General features: G+C 45.4%; 1 protein-coding gene across 2 annotated transcripts in view; it reads left to right on the forward strand.

Annotated features, from left to right (window-relative positions):
* PRKN (parkin RBR E3 ubiquitin protein ligase) overlaps positions 1-24,471 on the forward strand; it is a 1,337,794-nt gene that overhangs the window by 1,303,070 nt on the left and 10,253 nt on the right. The window lies entirely within an intron of this gene.

A 24,471-nucleotide genomic window follows, 5' to 3' on the forward strand; every position in this document is an offset into this window, starting at 1 on the left:
ACAGAGAGAGACAGAGCATGAACGGGGGAGGGGCAGAGAGAGAGGGAGACACAGAATCGGAAACAGGCTCCAGGCTCCGAGCCATCAGCCCAGAGCCCGACGCGGGGCTCGAACTCACGGACCGCGAGATCGTGACCTGGCTGAAGTCGGACGCTTAACCGACTGCGCCACCCAGGCGCCCCCAGACACGAAATCTTTGAAAGAGGACACGCTACACATCCAACCACAGAAATCTAATTGCAGCTCCCTTCTTGGGACTGAAGGCTTTGGATGCAGCCTCATGGATAAAGTCTGCTAATACAAACAAAATACTCTCATTAACCCTCTTCACATTTCCTTCTGGTTCAATTCACTTGTAAGGTGTTTCCTTTCAGCATTTGTGGCCACTGTCCACTGCTCTCCCTTGAAAGCTGAGTGGTTTCTGGACTTTGATATTACATTACCCAGCCAGGCAAGCCCATGTCTCCCGGGGCCCAGTCAGGCTTTTTCCATCAGTTGGGCTGCTTGACCCTAAACTTAATGCACTTTTTGATTAATGTAATAATTTTTTTAAAGCAAACTCAAAAATTGGTTTTAAATTGGTTTTAAAATATTGAACACACTTTAGGTCAAAACTGCTGGGCATTTGGGAAATCAGTGACAGAAGATCGATCCGTCACAAGCTAATGAGAGTCCAGTCCCATTTGCTTTTCCTTGTTCTTGCCTGGTTGTTCTCCTCCTCATGCTCCGTCCCCTTCCACAAATTCCCTCTGGAGGCTTTCTAATAAGTAAACACTTGCTCTTGCAAACCACAGAAATTGATTCATTCCCCCCAGTGGTTCTAAGTAGTAGATGTTACTCTCCCTATTCAACAGGAAGGCAAACTGAGATTTCTAGATTTTTAATGGCATTATCCAAAGACACAAAGGAAATCATTTTCAGTGGCATCACCTGATCAAAATGGTTCAGGAACAGTGAGCACTCTTTCTGAGTCATAAATCTGCAGTGTCTAAAGGGAGTGTGCCCATCCCTTCCTGCCAAGCTCCTACTCAACCTTCAAGACCCAGATCACACATCACCTGCTGCGTGAACCCATCTGCCCACCCTACAACCTCCTTGAAGCTTTCAGACAACTGTACATACTTCTGTTACACATTCATCACACTGAAATATTGTTTCCCTGTCTCTTCGCTAAAATTATGAGCTTTGCTAATGCAAGGTTTGTACCTATTTTTTTAGCTCCAGTGCCTAGGATGCCTACGATATAGTAGGTACTCATTAAGTGCTTGTTGCAAGAATGACAACTCCTTCCTTCATCCCCAACCCTCCCTTCTCACCATGAAGCTGGGCAAGCACTCTACAAGAATGAGTGGAGAGGAGTCATCCAAGATGGTGACATAGGAGGATCCTGAGCTCCCAACCCCCATAGATGCATCAAACCTGGAGTAATGCCCTCTGAAAAAGATCTAGAAACTGGCCAAGTGACTCCTGTCTATCAGATGAATGAGAAAATACCCACATCAAAATGGGGAGGCTGAGACACACTCTTGTCATGAACCCCACTACTGGCACTGTGCCATTCAGGATGAAAGCCCCCACCCCCTGCTTCTCGCAGAGTAGCAAAGGGTTTTGACCCCACATCTAGCACCCCCACTGTTAAGACTGGGTGCCAAACACCTGGCTCTGCAGCCAACAAGGCTGATAATAATGAGACCCACAAGACTATAGCAAACACAGAAGCAATTCCTACAGGGGCACACCACAAGCACCACATCTATCCCCACAAGACTCAGCACAGAGGGAGGCAAAACTGCCCACCTTCCACCCTTTCCGTGAAGGAGGTTTGCCTGCATACTTTGAAAGCTGCTGTCTCTGGACCAGGCTTCTAATTTAGCAGGCACTAGCAGTTGGCTGCATTCCTCCCCAAAGACCAGGGAAGCAAGAGGACACCTCTCTCACCTTCTCCCTCGCATCCACCACAAGGCACCTGTGTCCTCTTGGAAGGAGCTTGTGAGCACATCTGCACCCTGACTTTCATGGCCCAAGGGATGGGGCTCCGATCCCTGGCTCTGAGAGCCAAAGAGACTTCCATTCAGGAGTCCCACAGGACTATAGCAAACAAAGAAGCGCTTCTTAGCTGGCTATCCCCCCAGAGCCCAGCACAGAGGAAGCAGGCAAAAAACACTATCTCCCATCTTTCCCTGAAAGGGATTTATCAAAATACTTTAAAAGTTGCCACCCAAGAGCCAGGCTTCTATTTTAGCAGGCATCTAAGGACTGGCTGCACTCTTCCCCAGAGACAAGGGAAGCCAGCAGATGCCTTTCCCACCCTCTCCCTTCAGTCTGCTCCAATAATAGAACCAAGTTGCCAGTAACTCTCTGGAAGGAGCTTGTACATACATCTGGCACCCCAGTTTTTACAGCTTCCACCTGAAAGATGGGCACTTAGATTTATCGCCTGGCTTCAATAGCCAAGGGAGTTTGCATTCACAATTCCTACAAGACTATAGCAAACAAAGAAATAGTTTGTAACAGGTGCAGGAGCACCACCACCACTCTGTGGCTGTATACCTGGGCTCTACGTGGAAGGAGCAAGCAAAAACATTCATCTCCCAGATTCTCCCTGGAAAGGGACTTAACTAACTACCTACTTTCCCATCTGCTGCCTGAGGGTCCCACTTCTAATCAGCCTGCATCTAGATGCCGAATGCCGTCCTCCCCTTCGGTATCCTGACAGGTCTCGACATAGCCTCAACTACTGGAAGCTGCTAAGAACAAAGAAGGAGACCTGGACAATCACAAAAACTTCAGAGACAGCTAGGAGCTTGGGCCGAGTTAGTTGGTGAGGCTCATCTCCTGCATGAGAACTCTGTTAAGACTGGGAGAGGTGGCTGTTTAATGCACAAAAACCAACACAGAGAATCAAGGAAAATAAATGGAGGAATATGTTCCAAACAAAAGAACAAGGTAAATCTCCAGAAACAAATCTTAGTGAAACAGAGATAAGTGATTTAGCTGATAAAGAGTTCAAAATAACAGTCATGAAGATGCTCACCAAGGTCAAGAGATCAAAGCATGAACAAAACAGAATTCCAACAGAGATAAAATATAAGAAAGTACCAAACAGAAGTCACAGAACTGAAGAATACAATAACTGACCTGAAAAATACACTAGACAGATTCAACAGCAGGCTAGATGAAGTGGAAGAAAGTCAGTAAGCTCAAAGACAGGCCAGTGGAACTCATCCAATCAGGGCAGCAAAAAGAAAAAAGAATTTTAAAAATGAAGATAGCATGAAGGACTTATGGGACACTATCAAGGAGACCAATATCCAAATTATAGGGGTCCAAGGAGAAGAAGAGAGAAAGAGTCAGAACGCTTATACAAAAAAATAATAGCTGAAAACCTCTCTAACCTGGGGCAAGAAACAGACATCCAAAACCAAGAAGTCCAAAATGTACTAAATAAGATCTAAAGATATCCACATAGAGACACATTGTAATTAAATTGTCAAAAGTTAAAGACAAGAAGAGAATTTTAAGAGCAGCAAGAGAAAAGCAACTTGTTATGTACAAGGGAATTCCCATAGGACTGTCAGCAGATTTTTCAGCAGAAACTGCCAGCCAGAAGGGAGTGAAGTGATATATTCAAAGTACTGAAAGAAAAAAACTGCCACCCAAGAATTCTCTACATAGCAAAGTTGTCCTTTATAATGGAAGGAGAGAGATGCTTGGGTGGCACAGTCATTTAAGCATCCTCCTCTTGATTTCAGCTCAAGTCATGATCTCACAGTTTATGAGTTCAAGCCCCACATCGGGCTCTACACTGCCCTTCTCCCACTTGTTCTCTCTAAATAAATAAGTACATAAATACATAAATACATACATACATACATACATACATACATAAACAAACTTTTAAAAAAATTAAAATAAAATAAAAAGAATTGAAAGAGAGGTAGAGTTTTCCAGACAAACAAAAGCTGTAGAAGTTCATGACTATGAGACCAATCTTAGAAAAAATATTAAAGGGAGTTCTTCAAGCTGAAATGAAAAGCCTACATCAAGAAACAACAACAATCTCAAATAAACAATCTAACTTTACACATTAAGGAGCTAGAAAAGTACAAGCAAACTAAGCCTGGGGTGCCTGGGTGGCTCTTAACTAGAGTCTGACTTTGGCTCAGGTCATTATCTCATGGCTCGTGAGTTCAAGCCCCACTGAGCTGACAGCTTAGAGCCTGGAGCCTGCTTCAGATTCTGTCTCCCCTTCTCTCTGCCCCTCCCCTGCTCACTCGCTTACTCTGTCTCTCTCTCTCAAAAATAAATAATAAAAATTTTTTTAATTAAAAAAAAACTGAACCCAATGAGAGTGGAGAAAAGGAAATAATAAAGATCAAAATAAATGGCATATAGACTAAAAAGATAATAGAAAACCATTAAAATTAAAAGCTGGGTTGTTTTTTAAAAGATAATTAAATTGGCAAGCCTTTACTAGGATTAGCAAGAAATAAAGTTCTCAAATAAAATCAGAAGAGAGACAAGACATTACAACTGATCCCATAGGAATACAAAGGATCATGGAACTACTATGCACAACTATACACGAACAAATCAGACAATCTAGAAGAAACGGAGAAAAAAACATACAACCTACCAAGACTGAATCATGAAGAAACAGAAAATCTGAACAGACCAATTACAAGAAAGAAGATTGAATTAGTGATCAAAAACCTCCCAACAAACAAAAGTCCAAGATCAGATGGCTTCAGTGGCAACTTCTAACAAACATTTGAAGAATTAACACCAATTATTCTCAAACACTTCCAAAAAATAGAAAAGAAATACTTTCAAATTCATTTTACAAGGTCAGCATTATCCTATGCCAAATCCAGACAAGGACATTATAAGAAAAGAAAATTATAGACCAATATCCCTGATGAGCACAGATCCATAAATCCTCAACAAAATATTAGCAAATTCAATTCCACAATGTATTAAAAGGATCCTACACTATTGTCAAGTAGATTTATTCCAGGAATGCAAGTATGGTTCAACATCCACCAATCAATATAATGCGGCACATTAACAACGAAGGATAAATATCATATGATCATCTCAATAGATGCAGAAAAAGCATTCGACAAAATTTAACATCCATCCCTGATTAAAAACTCTCAATGAACTGTGTATAGAGAGAACGGACTTCAACATAATAAAGGCCATATATGACAAACTCACAGCTAATCGTATGCAATGGTGAAAAGCTGAAAGTTCTTTTTCTAAGATCAGGGACATGATAAGGATGCCCATCGCTTTTATTCAGCCTAGTACCGGAAGTCCTATCCAGAGCAATTAACCAAGAAAAATAAATAAAAGGCATCCAAATAGGAAAGGAAGAAGTAGCATCTCTATGTGCAGATGGCATGACACTATATACAGAAAATCCTAAAGATTGTGCCAAAAAGCTGTTAGAACTAACAATTTCAGCCAAGTTGCAGGATATAAAATCAACATGCCAGAATCAGACATACAAATGGCCAAAAAGTGCATGAAAAGTTGCTCAACATCATTAATCATCAGGGAAATGCAGATCAAAACCACAACGAGAGACCACTGCACACCTGTTAGGAGGGCTAGTCTCAAAAAGACAGAACACAAGAAGTGCCAGGGAGGACGTGAAGGAAAGGAAACCCTTGCCGGTGGGAATGTAAACTGGCATAACCACCATGTAAAGCAGAATAGAGGTTCCCCAGGCAATTAAAATGAGGACCACTGTATGATCCAGCATTTTCACTTCTGAGTATATATTCAAAGGATATAAAGTCAACATCTCAAAGAGATATCTGCACTCTCGTGTTCCTAGCAGTACTATTCACAATAGCCAAGATTATGGAAACAAGCTAAGTGTCTGTCAACAGATAAAAGGATATACGTGGAATGTTACTCAGCCTTCAAAAAAGAAGGCAAGTCTGTCATTGACAACAGTGTGGATGAAACTGGAGGGCGTTATGCTAAGTGAAATAAGCCAGACAAAGACAAATACTTCATGGTATCACATGTATGTGGAATCAAAAAAAAATGTCAAACTCATAGAAACAGTAGAAAAGTGATTGTCAGGGAAACATAAGATACAAACTTCCAACTATAAGATGAATAAGGACTAATGATCTCATGTATAACCTGGTGACTATCATTGACAGCGCTGTATTTTGTAGTTGAAATTTGCCAAGCGAATAGAACTAAAATGTTCTCTCTCTCTCTCTCTTTCTTTCTCTCATACGCGCACACACACACACACACACACACACACACAGCACTGTGTGAGGTCATAGATGTGTTAACTCAATGCAGACAATGCTTGCCCAATGTATGATCTATCACATCGTCACGTTGTATACTTTAAATATCTTACAGTCTGGTTTTTCTATCATACCTCAATAAAGCTGAAAAGAGAACCACTATGTAGATAAATTTTCAGATGGAAAATATTTTTCATAGCAAAATCTGACACACTCATGTCTTTTCAAAGGCAAAAAAATTCTAGCTACTTTCTTTCATAATTAGGAAAAAATTAGGAAATCAGGAAAAAAGCTTACTCTAAAATGCTCAATGAAGTTTGTTTTATATAATAAAACAAAACAAATCATTTAAAATTTTTAAAAAGAATGGGCAGTAACTTCAGGGTTGGCTTTTGTCCTGGCCATCTTTTGAATTGTAAGAGAAAATAAGATTGCCCACAGCAAACCACACTGTTCCCTCCATCTACCTCCTAAATTAGAAGAATAAACCTCCAATTTGCCTGGGATAAAAATAATAATGTACACTCGTATAGTACTTATTTACAAAGCACTTCCTTTTTTTATTTAAAATGTTTTAATGTTTATTTATTTTTGAGAGAGAGAGAAACAGAGCACAAGCAGGGGAGGGGCAGGGAGAGAGGGAGACACAGAGTCCGAAGCAGGCTCCGGGCTCTGAGCTATCAGCACAAAGCCCAATGCGGGGCTAGAACCCACGAATGGTGAGATCATGACCTGAGCTGAAGTCGGACACTGATCCAACCAAGCCACCCAGATGCCCCTACAAAGCACTTTCAAATACACCATCTCATTTCGAGCCTCTTGACAACATTATACCACATACTTAGATCATAGGCAAGGTACAGGGAGGGAGACAGAGACACCCAGGGTCATAGAGTTGACAATCAATAGTTCTAACTGGTGTCACACTGCATGTTGAAAAGGGGATATGTGTAGGCTATTGTTGGCTTGTGAAATATTATACCAAGGTGGCACTCATAGTAGTATACATTAGATTAGATTCATGGACTTTCCCATGTGTTGACAAGGATGAAGACACATTTTACTTCTCTTCTAGTTTTCCTTTAAAACAAATACAGCAAGAAAAAATCACATTAAAACAACTCTCTGCAAACACAATTGCACCTAGCCTATGTCGGAGGAGGGGAGGGAGGGGGGTGGTCTGTGCAAAATTGGAAGCACATGGCTCCAGCCAATTTGGCCAAGTAGAAATGGGGGACCAACATTACCAGATTTTCCAAATTGATTAATTTTTCGGTAGTTTGAAACTCATGTGTTTATGTTAAATATCCTTATTTTTAAGTGTTGAGAGCTAACTCCATAAAAATTAAACACATCTATCTAGGGTAGAATTTTGTCTCCAACCTTTGTGTTACACCTGTTACGTGACTTGGAATTTTATTTTGGCTGTCTTAATTCCTCATAATCAATAAAAACGAGAAAAAAGAGGGATATCCAGTAAATACTTATATAAAATCTACTCTGTACCATTAAGACTACAGGTATTTTGGATACAGCATTAAACAAAATAGAGCACCCCCCAATCTTAGGCAGTTTATACTCTAGTGACATAAAAAAACTAACAATTAAAATATCGTATGCTGAGAGGCAGAATCGGGAAGTTGGGGATGCTGTAACGTTTAGTCTTCTGAGACGTTCAAGGAATTGGTCACAGGAAGAAATGAAATCTGAGACGGAAAAGACGAGCTGGGGCGATCCTTCAGAGTTGCTCTGCATCCCAGAGGGGCCAGGCTTTCGCACCCCTTTCGTCCCCAATGGTCCAGGCCCCTAGTTTCATACCATACTAAAGCCACAACTACCGAACTTGACCGTTTGCTATCGAAAGGATTGCTGCTTAGACCAGCCCCACAGGTCAGGAGTGTGCCAGGGAGCTTTTTTCCAAATGGTGCATTACTTTCGGCTGCAGGGCCCTAGATGCCATCACCGTGAATCACTGTGACTGCAATAAACGCGTGATGTCTTTTCCCGCCACAGAAACCTTGCATACCCTGGCTCCGTGGCAGAGACTGTTTGCATAGCCCTTTGCAGCTCTGGACCCCCTCCAAGCGGCCAGTGCTCATCTGCCACCAGTAGGCCTCCTTTGTGGCCACCACCCGGTGGGTCTCTACCTCCACCGCCTCCCCGCCCCCCATTTTAGAATTTGTGTTCTAGGACCACTCCTCGTACCAACTGTCATAGGTCAGGTTCCCGGGGAAAGAGTCCCTGAGACTTGCACCCAGGAGGGACTTGGGAAGCACTGTCAGGAACAGCCCCTGAGGAGAAAAAGAGGGGGTGTTTGAGGTAGGGTCCGTGGACCTTGGCAACGAGAGAAGCGGCAGTTCTGGTCAATGCCTGGATTTCTAACTTGGGCGGAGGGTGGTGCCCTTACCTGGAGGAGGAAACACTGGAGGAAGAGCAGAGAGTGTGCAGGGACAGAGACCTCACTTTGGACGTCTGAGCACAGGTGAACAGCCCGCCAAGGAACGGATGCATAGAGCGCCTTAGAGCGGATGCGGGGGAGGGAGCCAAGGATAAGCCACAAGATTAATAGTGTCCAGTCGCTGGCCCCCCAGCCACGATCCCTACCCCAGCCCCCTAGGGTTTACAGCCAGGGGCTGGGAGGGGGCCTCCCTGTGGTGGAGAATGAGACAAGGAGGCTCTGGAGAGGCTGGAGTCCTGGATATATTTTGCCTCTGTATCTCATCGCCCACATCTCTCGGCCATTTACTACTTCTGCACAAGTGCCGCCCCAGAACTGGGAACCGGATGAAACTTACTCTCCCCGAGGTGCAGGTCCCGGTCATTTAGGAGTGTAGTTCGGAATCACGTGTTGGTTTAGGCAAAACAGCTTGATGGATCACCACCTCCCTGAAGCCCTAGGGTCTGGACGTACAGCCTCATGGCCTCGCGGATGCGAATGGCCTCGCGGACGCGAACGGCTGGGATGCATCTGCGGTCTATGCAGGTGCGTCCCAGCGTGTCACTCCTGGAAAGTTGCTGAGGAGGGGCCTTCCCCTCCCCCAGCCCTCGGTAGCCCATTTCCCCAGTGCTCAGCACGTGAAAGATAGGCTCTGGGGGAGCGGGGCTGGTACACTGAAGAACGGGCTCCGGTTTTCTCCATTCCCAGGCAAGTCACCCAAATTCTAACAGCATTTTTTCCTCATCTGCCACATGGGGCCAGCAAGCTCTACTGCGCTATAAATAATGAAATGAGAATGTATGTGAATCATTTTATAAGCTGTAAAGTACTACAAAATGGTCAAACTTGGGCTTTGGGTATTTTTAAGGCTGAATGCTAAAAATACCAGGCGTTACAGAGAAAGAAAATGAAAGACAACACCAGAGGCCAAATGAAGGCATGCGTGCACACACCCGCACATGCACACACACAGCCACACATGCATGCACACACAAGCACATGCACACACACCCACACCTGCGTGCACGCACACACCCACACATGCATGCACACAACCATGCATGCATGCACACACCTGCATGCGCGCGCACACACACACACACACACACACACACACACACACTCTGACACGACTGGGAAGCAGACCCTTACCACACAGACCATGTCCCTGTCTCTCCAAGGACCCTCCTGTCCTCCAGACTCTTTCCTTCTCCTCTGGGGCTGTCACTGTAGGAAGAGCTCACACTGAGCCCAGATGCAGCACTTCCTGGGGCTCAGCCCCTCCCATGGGGCCTCTCCCCTCCTCTCCAGAAGCCGCCCCAGCCCCCCCCCCCCCCCCGAGAGTCCCTTCCCGCCTGGTGTCGACACTGGGGGACACAATTCTCCAGGCTACCTGAGCTCTCATACCCCAGCCCCAGCCAGACAGCTGCCCGGAGTCCCCGACCTTCCCCAGGCTCTGGAGCACCTCCGGGAGCAGGGCAGGCTCACCTGAACAGGGGGCTACCTCTAGGGTGCTGGATCCGGGAGGGGCTGGGATAGAATCCTGGCCAGTTTGCTAGAAAAGGGCCAAATGTAAACTCTTCACCCTCATTTGCAAGTCTGCATCTCGTGTGACAGAAACTCACACATGCACACATCCCATGTACTCACCACACACCCCCACGTGCACATCCCACACACACATCCACCGCACGACACCCCAGCCCCCTAAACACACTACGCATGCATCAGACTCCCGACATACACACCTCGCACCCCCACACTCACCCACACACACCCCCACATACCCATATACCACACGCCGCCCCCACCCCCCCACACACACAACGCATCCCACATATGCCACACGCCCCACATACACCATGCACCCCACAGACCCACACACCCCAGAGACTATTTTATCTCCACCCAGGAGAACAAGCCCAGGCGAGCCCGCCTGGATTTCCTCTCCAGCAAGAGGGAAGCACCTGCAGAGCCCCTCTCTTCCACCAGATGGCGCTACATCCTCAAGGGATACGGTGTTTTGCAAGAACCCGTGGCCACCTGCAAAGGACCGGGAAACGAGGACCCTTTGCCACTTTCTCCACGGCCCCCGGGGCCAGGAGGACCAGAGGACGGGTCCCACGGGAGAGCTGACTACCGGCTCCCGTAAATCCTTCACTCGGTGATAGATGAGAAACGAGGGGAGATAGGTGTTGTCATCCGCAGGAGGCTTGTTGACCCCTCGTGGGGAAAATGGTTCATCTCTGCCCGATCACCTCCGCGCAAACCAAGCAGGTGCCAAATGCGAGCACGAAGGGGGGCAGCACGCTTCAGGTTCTCCGTCTCTTTGCCCAGTTTTCATGTCCTTTTCCTCTGTAAGAACCACTTGTGCCGCTCGTCTGCCTGGCCTTGTTCCATGAGGAATCCCAGGCAAGGCAAAATGGCTTTGTAGTCCAACGGATCTGGTCTCGAAAAAGTCGCAGCCATGACAGGCTGTTGCGGTTACTTTCCATGACCGTGACGCTTAGCTGGGCAGTGGAGCCCCACTGCTTGGTCAGACGCTGGTCTAGCTGCTGCCGTGAAGGTATTTTTAGATTTGGTCAAGACCACATTTCTAGGTATTTGTTTATTTCTTCCGTAAAGGGGATGCCCGAAACGCAGGTGGGCCTCATCCAATCAGTTGAGGGTCTTCAGAGCAAAGACTGAGGTTTTTCGGATAAGAAGGAATTCTGCCTCAAGACTGTAACAGAAACTCTGCCCAAGTTCCCAGGCGACCAGCCTGTGCTACAAGTATTGAACTGACCAGCTCAAACAATCCCATGAGCCAATTCCTTAAAATAACTCCGTATATTACATATTACATGTTACATGCTACATATTATATATACATATCCTATTCATTCTGTCTCCCTGGGGAACCTTGACTGAGACATTAGTTGTAGTAATTTATTAAGTGAACCATGTAATCTCTCAAAGCCATGCTTCCCTCATGTGTAATATGACGTTGTAAAACCAGGCAGATTTCTTGAAATAACGAATGCATGATGCCTAGCTCGGAGCCTGACAAATCACAGTGCGAGCTGGATGAGGTCATCTTTCCGCATCCATCCCCATCCCTACAGGATTACATAAGATGGGGGGGGGACTTTGGGGCCACACGCCCTGAATCCATTCTGTCTGTGCGGACCGCAGCGCATACGTTCTGCCAGCGGCTTCTCAGAGGCTGGTCCACGGAACCGCAGCATGAACGTCACCCAGGAATGTGTTAAATCCCAAGCTCTCGGGCCCCACCCCACACCTGCTTCAGAGACGAGGTTGGCACTTTTGGGGGAGGGTGTGTGGCAGTCTGTGTTTCAGGGAGCCGACCAGGTGATGCCAACGCATCCGAAGAGGACGACTCTTCTGCTAACGTAAGCACCACACGACAGGGACATTTTGGTTTGCTGTCATCTCTTGTGTTTCCTAGGGCATCTCTAGTACCTGGGACAGTGCCTGGTACATCGTGGGCACCCAACACTTGCTTCCTGAATGAATAGATCTCTGTGTCAGCCCTAAGAAAAATAATGGTCTGCTTTGTACCAGCACAGCCTCACTTTGCACAGAGCACAAGCTATGTGCTCTGCTCTGGCTTCCTCTTTGTATTAGTGGTGCTCCCGTATTCAAACTCCCATCTATGTTGATAATTCTAGTAATTACTTACCTAACCCAGCCATGACCCAGAGATCTTCGTTATCAAAAATACAAGTTAGGGGCGCCTGGGCAGCTCCGTCAGTCAAGCGTCCAACTTCGGCTCAGGTCATGATCTCATGATCTCATGACGTGGTTCGAGCCCCGCGTCGGGCTCTGTGCTGACGGCTCGGAGCCTGGAGCCTGCTTCGGATTCTGGGTCTCCCTCTCTCTCTGCCCCTCCCCACCTCTCAAAAATAAACATTAAAAAAATTCTTTAAATTTCATTTTAAAGCGTGGCCTGTGAAATTTAGAACTTAGTGATGAGAGTGGAGCCTAGTAGCCTATAGAGCCTTCGTCCAGACACTCTATTACATATTAGTACTCCAACGAGTTCTTTCCAAATATATGTGTATGTGCAATCTACATCTGTATCTGTAGATATATAATAAATATATAGAAATTACTTCTAACCTATTTATTTCTAATTTGAAATTGTGTAATATTAATAATAATGTGTATATGTATTCCCCCCAAAGAGACAGCAATAGTTTGTAAAATGTGAGAACAAAAACAATTTTGTTGACATCCTTGTGCCTGAAAGGTACTGCAGTATTCTGACTCACCAGCAGGGGGCGGGCCGCTCACAAGAAGTGGTCGTCAAGGAGAACATCCGTTAGACTTTGCTGGGGGACTCTGGGAAAGTTGGGAGGGCCACTGTCTGCAGAAGTGGGAGTTGTCAGTAACGAGGTGGCAAGGGGCGTTACCTGGACATTCGATTTTGGTGACAAAAGTGATGACGCTTCAAAGCTGGCATTCACCTGCAAACATTCCCATCTGAACTGAACCAACTATGTTTTCGGTGATCAATGACAATCTAATCCTTTTTGGAAAATAGATTTGTTCTTGACTTTTAGAATTGGGATTTACTTTTCCAAGTGCTGGCTAAACAGGTGTAACAAATACGTTTCCTAAAGCAGGAAAGAGAAAATGCATGTGAACAGTAGTCTCTCAAGTTGTTCTAACTTACGTATACATTAGCAACAACCCCCTCGGCACAAATTTTAAAACCTCTCTAAGGACGCTTTGATTTACCTGTATTTTTCAAAGGAGACTTAAGGCCAATCCAGACCTTCCGCAGCCTTTTTAGTTTATACAAACTCGCATAGTCTGATATTCCCACCTCTATAAGCCAGAGATGATGGTGATGATAATGAGGGTGAGGGTGATGGAGGTGATGATGATGGTGGTGACAGTGATGGCAAAATAATGACGATCATGATGAGAGGAAGCAGGAAGTTAGCATTCAGGGGTACCGGGCCTTGTACTAAGCCCTTTGCCCATTTATTGTACTGGCCCACACCAACCCTGTGAGGTAGGTACCACATTCTTCACACTTAGGGACGAGCAGACACCGAGTTTGGCCACCTGTCCAGTTACACAGCAAGAAAAAAAACGCAGCTGGGGCTTAACTCAGGCATGATAACTTCAAAGCCCCACTCTGAACCACTACCTCTGACACAGACACCTCTAAATATTCACTTACAAATTTTCACTGCTTGAACAAAAACCTTCGCCCTCTTTTGAGCCACAGATCAGGTATCAGGCCAACATTTCACCTCGCTAATGCAACTTGGAAGACATATAGGAAAATGCAGGAAATTGCTGTCTTTAGCCATCTAATATGTAAGACAGAAGACATTCCGCTCCCACCCCTGTTTCTCACACACACACACACACACACACACACACACACACACCATTCCTTCTCATGATGGGTAAGCAATAAGCAATAAGCAGGCCTATGCAATTAACCTACTTGTTGCAATGCCCCATACGAGACACAGCTAATCGCACGTAGAGCCATAACGCGGAATCACAACAAAACCTTCACCTCCCAGCAACACCAGCCACTGCTTTGTAGCTCGACAACTGAACTCATAACAGAGAAAAAGCTTACCCTACCAACCGAGGGAGATGGTCCTCAAACCTCCCTACACCTCACAACTCCCCACGGTGTTCTTAAAGATTCAAATCCAAACCTGCTGAACCCAAATCTTCAGGGTGTGAGCTCAACAATCTTTTTTTTTTAAATCCCTCCGTGACCCTGAAGCAGTGGGCACCTGGCCACCACTTACAATCATTCCAGATGGATTTGAACAGCTGTATTAAAGATACTCCTGGAACATGGGAGTCTGGTCTTAGTGTATGCAGCTTCTCAAAAATATGTTTCCCAGGTCGCCTGAGTGGTTCGGTCAGTTAAGCATCCCACTCTTGATTTCAGCTCTGGTCATGATCTCACAGTTTGTGAGTTGGAGCCCTGCGTCTGACTCTGCACTGATAACATGGAGCCTGCTTGGGAGTCTGTCTCTGCCTCTCTTTTTCTCTGCCCCTCCCCCCAAAAGAAATAAATGAACAACAAAAAAAGATACTCCTAAAGGATGCTAAGCCAAGATGGGCTCATGGTCAGTAAAAAGGGCTTGATAACAACAGCCTTTTCCCCCGGGAATTGACCGTCAAAGGTCTAACACAGACTGTCACCTGGGCACAGATGGACCTCTTGAAGGATGCTCCAGGACTGTTTCGTGGCTTAGAAATAAGTGTCAGTTAGAGCTGTAGCAGTGAGGTGAGTCTCTGGCTGCCCCCCCACCCACCCTTGTGGATCCAGCGGGTGAGCCAGGAAGCAAAAGGAGTAACTTTGCTCTGCGGGAGTGGGCTTCCCAAGGGCCTTCTGGGGGACTCTGTTCTGCCCAGGAGGAAGGAAGCCCAGGAGTGTAAGGCACCGTGCAATGCTTCGAGGTGATAAGGACAAAGAGAAGGCATCGGCTTCGGCAGCTGGGGCCTCACCCCTGTCCCCTCTGAGCACCATTTCAACAGGCCACGTGGAAGGGAGAGCCAGACAGAAGACAGTGATGGCAGAACAGACAGCAGTGCTGAAGGAAGCAGGCGAGTGGGGCTCCGTGGCCGTGGCAGGGGAAGCCAAGGTTTCTCCCTCTTGCCTGTTGGTTGCAAGTAGAAGTACTCCATGACCTCGTCACGGCCTCCAGTCCCCTAGTCCTCTTTGTAGCAGGTGACATCTACTGATTGTAGTCACAAGAGCGTGAGGGTATGAAATCAGAGAGCTCAGGGTTTACATTCCGATTCTGCTGCTCACAGACTGCGTGGCCTCAGGCACGTTCTGCCGTCTCTTGCAGCTGTGGTTTCTTCAGCAGAGACAGTTGATAACAAAACCTGCCTTTTAGGGAGGCTACAATTGCTAACTTAAAGATCGCCATCGGGGTGCCTGGGTGGCTCAGTCGGTTGGGCATCCGACTTTGGCTCAGGTCATGACCTCCCAGCTTGTGAGTTCGAGCCCCGCGTTGGGCTCTGTGCTGACAGCTCAGAGCCTGGAGCCTGCTTCGGATTCTGTCTCCATCTCTCTCTCTGCCCCTTCCTCTCTCTCTCTCTCTCTCTCTCTCTCACAAATATAAACATTTAAAAAAAAAAAAAAAAAAAAGATCACCATTAAGGCCCTGACACAGAGAGCACTCTTTCTGATGCAATAGAAACTGTCACCATTTCTTCTCCAAACCCTTCCCTCCTGGCCTCCAAGATTCCAGAGGAGCCAGCTTCCCTTCCCTTCCCTCTGCACCTGCTCACTGCAGACTGCAAACCCACAACTTCACGGTGTCTCGGCATGACTCCTAACACAGTTTTGTGTTAGCCCACACCGAGTGAAGTCTTCTCCATGCACTCAGCAGAAAAACCAGCAAAGGGACGAGAAAGAGAGCTGCCTCCATGAGCATTTGAGGAATGGAATGCCCTATTGCTTATCGGGAAAGGACGTTGAAATGCTGTTTCTAAGTTATACACAAACTAGTTAATGCCCTGGGGTGGGGGAAGGGAGGGAAGTAACCTCTGCCACCAAAAAAGAAAGAAGAAAGAAAGAAAGAAAGAAAGAAAGAAAGAAAGAAAGAAAGAAAGAAAGAAAGAAAAGAAAAGAAAAAGAAAGAAAGGAAAAAAAGAAAAATCCTACCTTAGCAATTTTCTGGGAGTTAACTTCTAATTTTTCAAGGCTATAAAACACCTGGGCCCTAACCGGCGGTAGGTAGGTAGTCAGAGCGACCTCTCCCAAGAGACAGCAGGCATATCAGAAACTCCTCGAGCACGGAACTAAAAAACATTTCACACAATCCCCATTTGGCCTTGTTGCTAAGGTGCTGGCTAATTCCTCCGGCCCCAGGCTTCCTCCTCTTGGCTCAGATCATTGAACGTGGGCATCTCCACGAGTGTCCTTGGCATCTCGTCTCACCTGTGCCCCTAAGGCATCCACGTAACTTCAGGCATCTCTCTGAAGAGCGGGCACTGAGATCTCTCGCCCCCACCTCACCGTGGGTCCCTGGGCTTTCTTCCAACACCCTCAGCTGCCTCCTGGGCCTCTCTACCGGGCTGGCCAGCCAGTGACTGGACACGCCATGTGCCCGCAGCTCGTCCTTCCCCCATATCACGTCTTCTTCCCATGCCTCACCCCTCAATCTTATAAGCGTCCCCACTGTCGTGCAAGGTCTGACTGGCCAGTGTCGGTGACAGTTTGCCCCCCTGCCGCCCCGTGTTTCGCACCTAAAGCCGTCCTCATGCTCCAGATGTGCCTGTGGTTCGGCATTGGCTCCCGAATGACCACACTGTGGTGGGAACGTGGACGCTCAGGAAGCAAACAGACTTAGGTCTACGTTTCCATCTATATCTCCTTGGGGAGGCGATATAACCTCTCCGGGCTCATTTTCTTCATCTGCAAAATAAGGATAGCATTTGCACTGTATTACGTGTGGGGTTATTGCAAGGATTAAAGGTGATAGAAACAATGTGCGTTTCGCACATAGTAGGTTCTCAACAAATGGCACCTCTCATTATATAAAAACAACCTGCTTGCTAACCTGCTAATTGTTAATGAACACAACACCCAATGACCTATCATCCAAGCCAGGATACTTCTGAGACAGAAGGGTATTTTAATAATTTTGCTGGGACATTAGATATACACTGGTTTTATCTTAGGTGTTCTAAAAGACAGGTTTTATTACTCAGGAATATGAAGCCCAGCAGATTAGGAAATGACTGCCATGGAAAAGATAGTCTATTACAGATCCCGAGAGGAGGGCAGGCGACACCCTTCGGGACCCGGGCCTACCTGGCCCGGGTGTGATGAGGACAGGACACGGTGGCCAGGAGTGTGCGAGCCCAGCAGAGGAGACAGTTGGGGTATGGGCTCCGGATTGGCTGGTTTGCGTATGAGCAGCATGCTCCCATCTATCTCCAGGAATTAGCTAGCCCTGGGAGGGGTGATCTCTCGGGTGTCAGTGAGGCCCCAGATGTCAGAGCATCAGAATACAATGACGTCTGATACACAAGGCAAACAAGGCCATATGGTCGCCCTATCAATATGAGAAGTCTGTCCTCTGTGCCCACCCCCACCTCCCCTATCGGTGCCGCCCACTGGTCTGCCTAGGGCTTTTCTCCCCCTCGGCATCTTGGGAAAGTTCCTGTGCAGTAGCCCATGCCCAGCCCAGGCGGTGCCAACCTAACGCTCCAGATCCTAACTGGTCCCTAGAATAAGTAATCAAATTTTCAGTATTTCTAATACTGCAGAAACTGTACACACGTTTAAAATAAGGAAGGGATGTGCTCTCTTCCATGCACAAAACTCTTCAAAACCCGGAGTCTGTAAAGGAAATGATGACAAAGCAAAAGCCAGAAGATGAAAACAGAAATTGCTGCTCTAGCGTTTTCCTTTTCCCTCTTCTCCCATGAATCAAAACCTCCTTACCTACCTCCCAGCCCGCTGAGGTATCCCAGGCGGACTGCCAGATCCAAATCAGTTCAGGCTCACGTGCGAATAGTGACACAAGAAGTATTTTGTTACTCCGGGTGTGAGTTCTCAGTACCCTATCTGGAGGGACCTTGGGCCGGGGATGTTGGATACACAGACGTTTGGGAGCAATCTGTTTTCATATCACGTTACAGTTGTTACAGATAACCTAAAGTATCACTTACACTCATCACAATTTCAAAATAATGGTAATTTTACATCAACCCCTGGATCCTGCTAACTAATGTGTTCCCAACAAAACCCATACAGCATTACGTCAAAAACTATTATTTTATTATTTAATAACCATATTTCAAGATAGCTGGCATCCTCTGAATTTTATATTAGAACATTCTGAGAAGTCCAAAGACTGCCAAAGGGAACCATGGCACAAGAGAGAAAAGTTGAGAAGCCCACTCTAGACCAGGGGCAAGTATGGTAGGTCAAGTAATGGCCCCTCATAGATAGTTGCCCATACCCGACTCACTGATCCCTGGGGATATGGTGCCTTGTCAGAAGGGACTTTGCAAACGCGATTAAGGAGTGACTCCTAGATAATCAGTGGGTCCAAAGAAGGAAACCTTTCCCAGGTGAAGTCAGAGAGATGGGGCAGACGAAGAGGCAGGAGAGATTCGAGCACGAGAAGGACTCCATCCACCGCTACTGTTGACGAAGGGAGCCAAGAACCAGGGGATGCAGGCAGCCTCTGGAAGCTGAGAATGAGTCCCAGTTGACAGCCGGTCAGGAAGCAAGTCCTCAATCCTGCAAATGCTTGCAGCGGAATTCTGCCAATAGTCCTAGGCAATATGTACATGAATGAACATGGCTGTTCCAATAAAACGTTACCTACAGCACCGTGGCAAACCAGACGTGGCCCGTGGGACATTGTTTACCTACCCTTTCTCTAGATTACCGTCGACTTCACATCACTGTGGGTACAGATGTCTTTGCAGTCATTTCGGCCACTTTATTTTATGCTTTCCGTATCTTTCTATATTTCTATACTTCCATTTCTTGCCTTCTCTTTGACTTTTCGTTGGTCTGCTGTTTCCATTAATTTTTTTCTTGTTTAGAAGCCAAGTGCTTTCTCTCTTTTCTTTTAATGATTACACTAGAAATGTAAACATATATCAGTGTAACAAAGTCCATGACTCTCAGCCTAAATAACATAAGCACCTTAGAGCCACTTAATCCTTTTACTTACATGCAATTCTTGTCTAGCATTTTAGTTCTACCTTGGTTTTTTAAAACCAGCCAATGGAACATGATTTTGATAGTTTTGTATAGTCAGTATTTGCTTTGATTTATCCGCATATGACCATTTTCTTTGCTCACAGTTCCTTATTTAAAAAAATTTTTTTTAACCATTTATTTATTTTTGAGAGGCAGAGAGAGACAGAGCACAAGTGGGAGAGGGGCAGAGAAAGAGAGAGACACAGAACCTGAAGCAGGCTCCAGGCTCTGAGCTGTCAGCACAGAGCCCGACGCGGGGCTCGAACCCACAAACCGTGAGATCATGACCTGAGTTGAAGTCGGAGGTTAACCAACAGAGCCACCCAGGCGCCCCTGCTCACAGTTCCTTCTTGTGATTCAGCTCTTCCTTTGGACTTTATCCTATGTAGCTGTTCCTTTAGTGAAGGTCTGTTGGTGAGAAATCCTCTGTATCTTACGTCTCTAAGTATTTTTATTAATGTTCGCTTTGAAAATTAATTTTGCCTGTAGAAGATTCTAAGTAGGCTGACGTTCTCTCAGTACTTTGAGGACATTCTATTACTGTCTGTGGCATCCAGGGGTCAAGAAATCAGCTGTCAGAATAACTGTTACTTTGTAGATAATCTGTTTTCTTTGCCACTCTGTGTACAAACACTGTCTTCTATTTCTCTCTGTCTAGAACTCTAGAGAAGTGTTCTACCTTTTCACTGTCCACACTCTCACTCTACTTTTCACGTTTTGTACTGACTGCCCTCTGATCTGCAGTCTGTGTTATTTCTTCAGTTGTATCTTCCGGTTCACGAGTTACCCCACATTTGTGTCTAATTTGCTATGTAATTCATCAAGTGAGTTTCTAATTCTAATCATTAGTTTCTTTGTGTTCAGAAAGAAATGCACGAAACAAAGAAGTATGTGTCTTTTCCAAATGTGCCTGGTTAATCATGACAGTCTCTGATGCCTTTACCACACTTTCTATCCTTTAGGTGTTTGAGCATATCAAATATATTTATTTTGTATTCTGTATCTGATTGTTCCAGTATCCACACCTTTGTTGGTCAGGTTCTTCAGTTTTATATTTCTGTCACTTTCACTCATGATAGTTTGTTTTCTCCTATAGTTGCAACTTTTTTGTGTGATCTCGGGCTTTTTGGAATTTTATTTGCATGATTTTTTTTTTGAAGTTTGGCTTTTTAAAGTGCATTAATCTAGGGGCATCTGGGTGGCTCAGTCAGTTAAGCGTCCGACTTCAGCTCAGGTCATGATCTCTCAGTCGATGGGTTCGAGCCCCACGTCAGGCTCTGTGCTGACAGCTCAGAGCCTGGAGCCTGCTTCAGTTTCTGTGTCTCCCTCTCTCTCTGTCCCTCCCCTACTTCTCTGTCTCCCTGTCTCTCAAAAATAAATAAACATTTAAAAAATTTTTAAGTAAATAAATGAAGTGCAGTACTCTATGGAAAATAGTTTTGCTTCAGCCAGGTTCGTGGGTATGCTACCAGAGCATTCTGAGTATTTCAAATTAACTTCTTGGCTTGGGTTCTTTTCTCAGGTAATCAGGTAGTATGCATTCTTTTCACAAAACCTTGGGTGTAAGGCTTGGTGGTTAGGAATTCTCAAACTTTGTCTCCCCAACCCGCCTCACCATAAGGCTGAGACCAGCACATAGCTTTATTAATTCTTTACCAATTCTCTCTTCTGGGAAGATTTTTTTCCCATCAGCTGAGGATATCACCCCTCCGGAGTCTAGGTTGTGTGTGTGTAATGGGAAAATTTGATTCCACTTTCCACCCTGCTCCGGTCCAGGTTTTGTCCAGTCTATACTCTCGGGGCCTGTAAAGACCCAGCTCTGGGCACCCTGAGACAAAGAATACAGCCCCATAGCAAACCCCAGATTCCTCCCTCCTTTACCCAAGAGGATTTTCTCTTTCTTTTTTAAATTTTTTTAATGCTTATTTATTTTTGAGAGACAGAGTATGAGCAGAGGAGGGGAGACACAGAATCCAGAGAAGGTTCCAGGCTCTGAGCTGTCAGCACAGAGCCTGACACGGGGCTTGAACTCAAGAACCGCGAGATGATGACCTGAGCCAAAGTCAGATGCTCAACCGACTGAGCCACCTAGACACCCCCATTTATTTTTAACTTTTTAAAATTTCTCTTTCTTATTCTAGCCATCAGGGATTTCCTGTATTCTCCCACCAGATCAGCCATGCATTAAGTAAAGATTTTTCTTTCATATTTCATCCATCATTTTTAGGTGCATAGACCTGAGAAGAATTGCATTTATTGTACAGCAAGCCATATTGCTGAAAAGAATTTTGAAATTAGTTTTTACTAAGTAGAACTATGTATTTCTCTGATCTATATGCCCCCGCAAACAATTTTACAGCATCACTTTAGAGATACGAGCTCCCAGACCTTAAAAAAGAAAATCTTGGAGCATATGGTTAGGGGATGTTTGCTAGGTATCACTGAGGATTAAGCCCACAGGTGAATCTGAGCTGATTGGAAGATGTGTACTTAAGATACAAACCTACTTACTAAATCTTGCAACTGCTGTCATCGACCACAGCTTTATCACCCTGCACTCTCAGCCAGAGTCATCATTAAATCATCCCGGGGCCAAAGGAAGTTCTCAGTACCTGTGGTTATTCTTAGCCAGTAAACTTACTCTGTTTTCTCCTAACAAAGTATTGACAAATCACATGACACCCTCTGAGTTATAAAGGAGGCCTCCTTTGTGAATGGGATAGCTAATTCACAGAAAGAAATTTGCTTCACTGCAAGGCCGTCATTAGGATGCACCCCACGTGCCCCACCGGCTTCTTGGGGCCTTATCCCTGGATGCTTATCGTGTTAGTGTCATTCCTTCATTACTCAGCCAAAACATCGCGAGTGGCTACCAGGTGCCAGGCAGATCCTGGTCGTGGGAGGAAGATACCAACGTGATCTCGGCCCTGGACAAATTCGCTTTCTATTGGAAACAACAGAAACATACATACGAATTACAGTAAAAACCACTAAATGCTGCAAGTTGGGTACAAGCATAGCTATTTACCTCAGAATACATCGTTCTTTTTTGAGATGTTATTGAAATATAACATTATATTAGTTTCAGGTGCGCAGCATAATGATTTGATATATAGACAGAGAAATGATTACCACGAGTTTAGTTACCATCCATCACCATACGTAGACAATTCTTTTTCTTCTCCTAAGAGCTTTTAAGATCTGCTCTCTTAGCAAGTTTCAAATATATAATACAGTATTGTTAACTATAGTCATCATGCTGGACATGACATCCCCAGGATTCATTTATTTGATAACTGAAAGTTTGTCCCTTGTGACCCCCTTTGACTTACCTCTCTCCCGAACCCCGCCCCTGGCCACTGTCAGTCCATTCCCTGTAGCCGCGAGTTCAAGTTCAGGTACCACGTACAAGTGACGTCATACGGTATTTGTCTTTCTCTTGGACTTATTTCACTGAGCATAATGCCTCCAAGGTGTATCTGAGTTGTTACAAGTGGCGGCACACTGTCTAACCACAGCCGCTGCACGAGTTTACATCCCCACCAACGGTGCTCACGGCTCCCTTTTCTCCACATCCTCACCAACACTTGGGATCTCTTATCTGTTTGCAATAGCCATTCTACCAAGTGTGAGGTAAATAGCTCACGGTGGCTTTGATTTGTGTTTTCCTGGTGATTCGTGATGAGGAGCACCTTTTTACCGTGCCTTCTTTGGAAAAATGTCTGTTCTGATCCTCTGCCCGTTTTTTTTTTTCTCAGATTTCTTGGGTTTTTTTGCTATTGAATTCTAGAAGCCTTATATACAGTTTGGATATTAACCTCTTATCAGATATCTGATTTGCAAATATTTTACCCCATTTCATTCCGCTGAACGTTTCCTTTGCTGTGCAGAAGCCTTTTAGTTTGACTGAGTCCCCCTCGTTTATTTTTGCTTTTGTTGCCTTTACTTTTGGTGTCTTTATTAAGACTGAAACACTTTAACATTTCGTAAGTATTTTGAATGTGACAGTGAATGGCTGGACGTTGGATTCGAACGTGGGACGGAGGGTTCTACTCCCCAGAAGTGGCGTCTTAGATCCAAGCGCCTCCCTGCACCGGGGCCATAAGAGGATGACTACCTACTAGCTCTTGCCTTCCTGCTCACCACCTAGAAAACCTGCCACCTGCTACGCATGATGGTGCTGGGCAGAGTTTGATGCTCAAAGCACAGTGTCATGGGCGAGGAACTTGTGTGTGAGCACCTCTGGTTTGAGTTCCCATCTTTCAGGTTTTCCAAATTTTTGCATTTGAGAGGCACTGATGCTGCTGCAGAAGTATAAGCATCCTGAACTTGGCACCTGACCTTTGTCACTCAGAGGGCTCATCTGTGAGTTTGTTAACTTATTAGAAACCGCACCGTTTCCTCTAGGTTATTATGACAAGCAACTGAAATGATGGGAGTCAACGTGTAAAAACGAGTGTTATGAATTTGTTGAGTATTATTATCATTATTATTAGAGTAATATCAGAGTGTTAGAGCATGTTTTGGTATTTGATTTCTTACCTACTTTATATTTAAAGTTAGTAAGGAGTTAATTTTAGTAGTTTCTTAATGTAAATTAGCTCTGGGAATATATTAAAATAATTATTACAAGTTAACCAAATGACTTGAATGCTCACACAAAAAATTTGTTTAGATGCTATAGGAGCCAAAATGGAGGGATTCTATTTGGATTAACATGTTGAAATATTTTAGATAGAGACCGAGACTACACGTTTCTTGTACTGAATCCAAAAATGTGCCAATCCACGGGGCGCCTGGGTGGCTCCGTCGGTTAAGCGTCCAAGTCTTGGTTTCAGCTCTGGTCACGATCTCGTGGTTCGTGAGATCGAGCCCCAAGTTGGGCTCTATGCTAACAGCACGGAGCCTGCTTGGGATTCTCTGTCTCCCTCTCTCTCTCCCCCTCCCCTGCTCTCTCTTTCTCTCTCTCTCAAAATAAATAAACACTTTTTAAAACGTACTAATTCTTTTTCTGCACACGTCATCCA

The sequence above is a fragment of the Panthera pardus genome, unplaced genomic scaffold (genome assembly GCF_024362965.1).
Source record: "Panthera pardus isolate Hobbes unplaced genomic scaffold, ASM2436296v1 HiC_scaffold_17, whole genome shotgun sequence".
Lineage (NCBI taxonomy): Eukaryota > Metazoa > Chordata > Mammalia > Carnivora > Felidae > Panthera > Panthera pardus.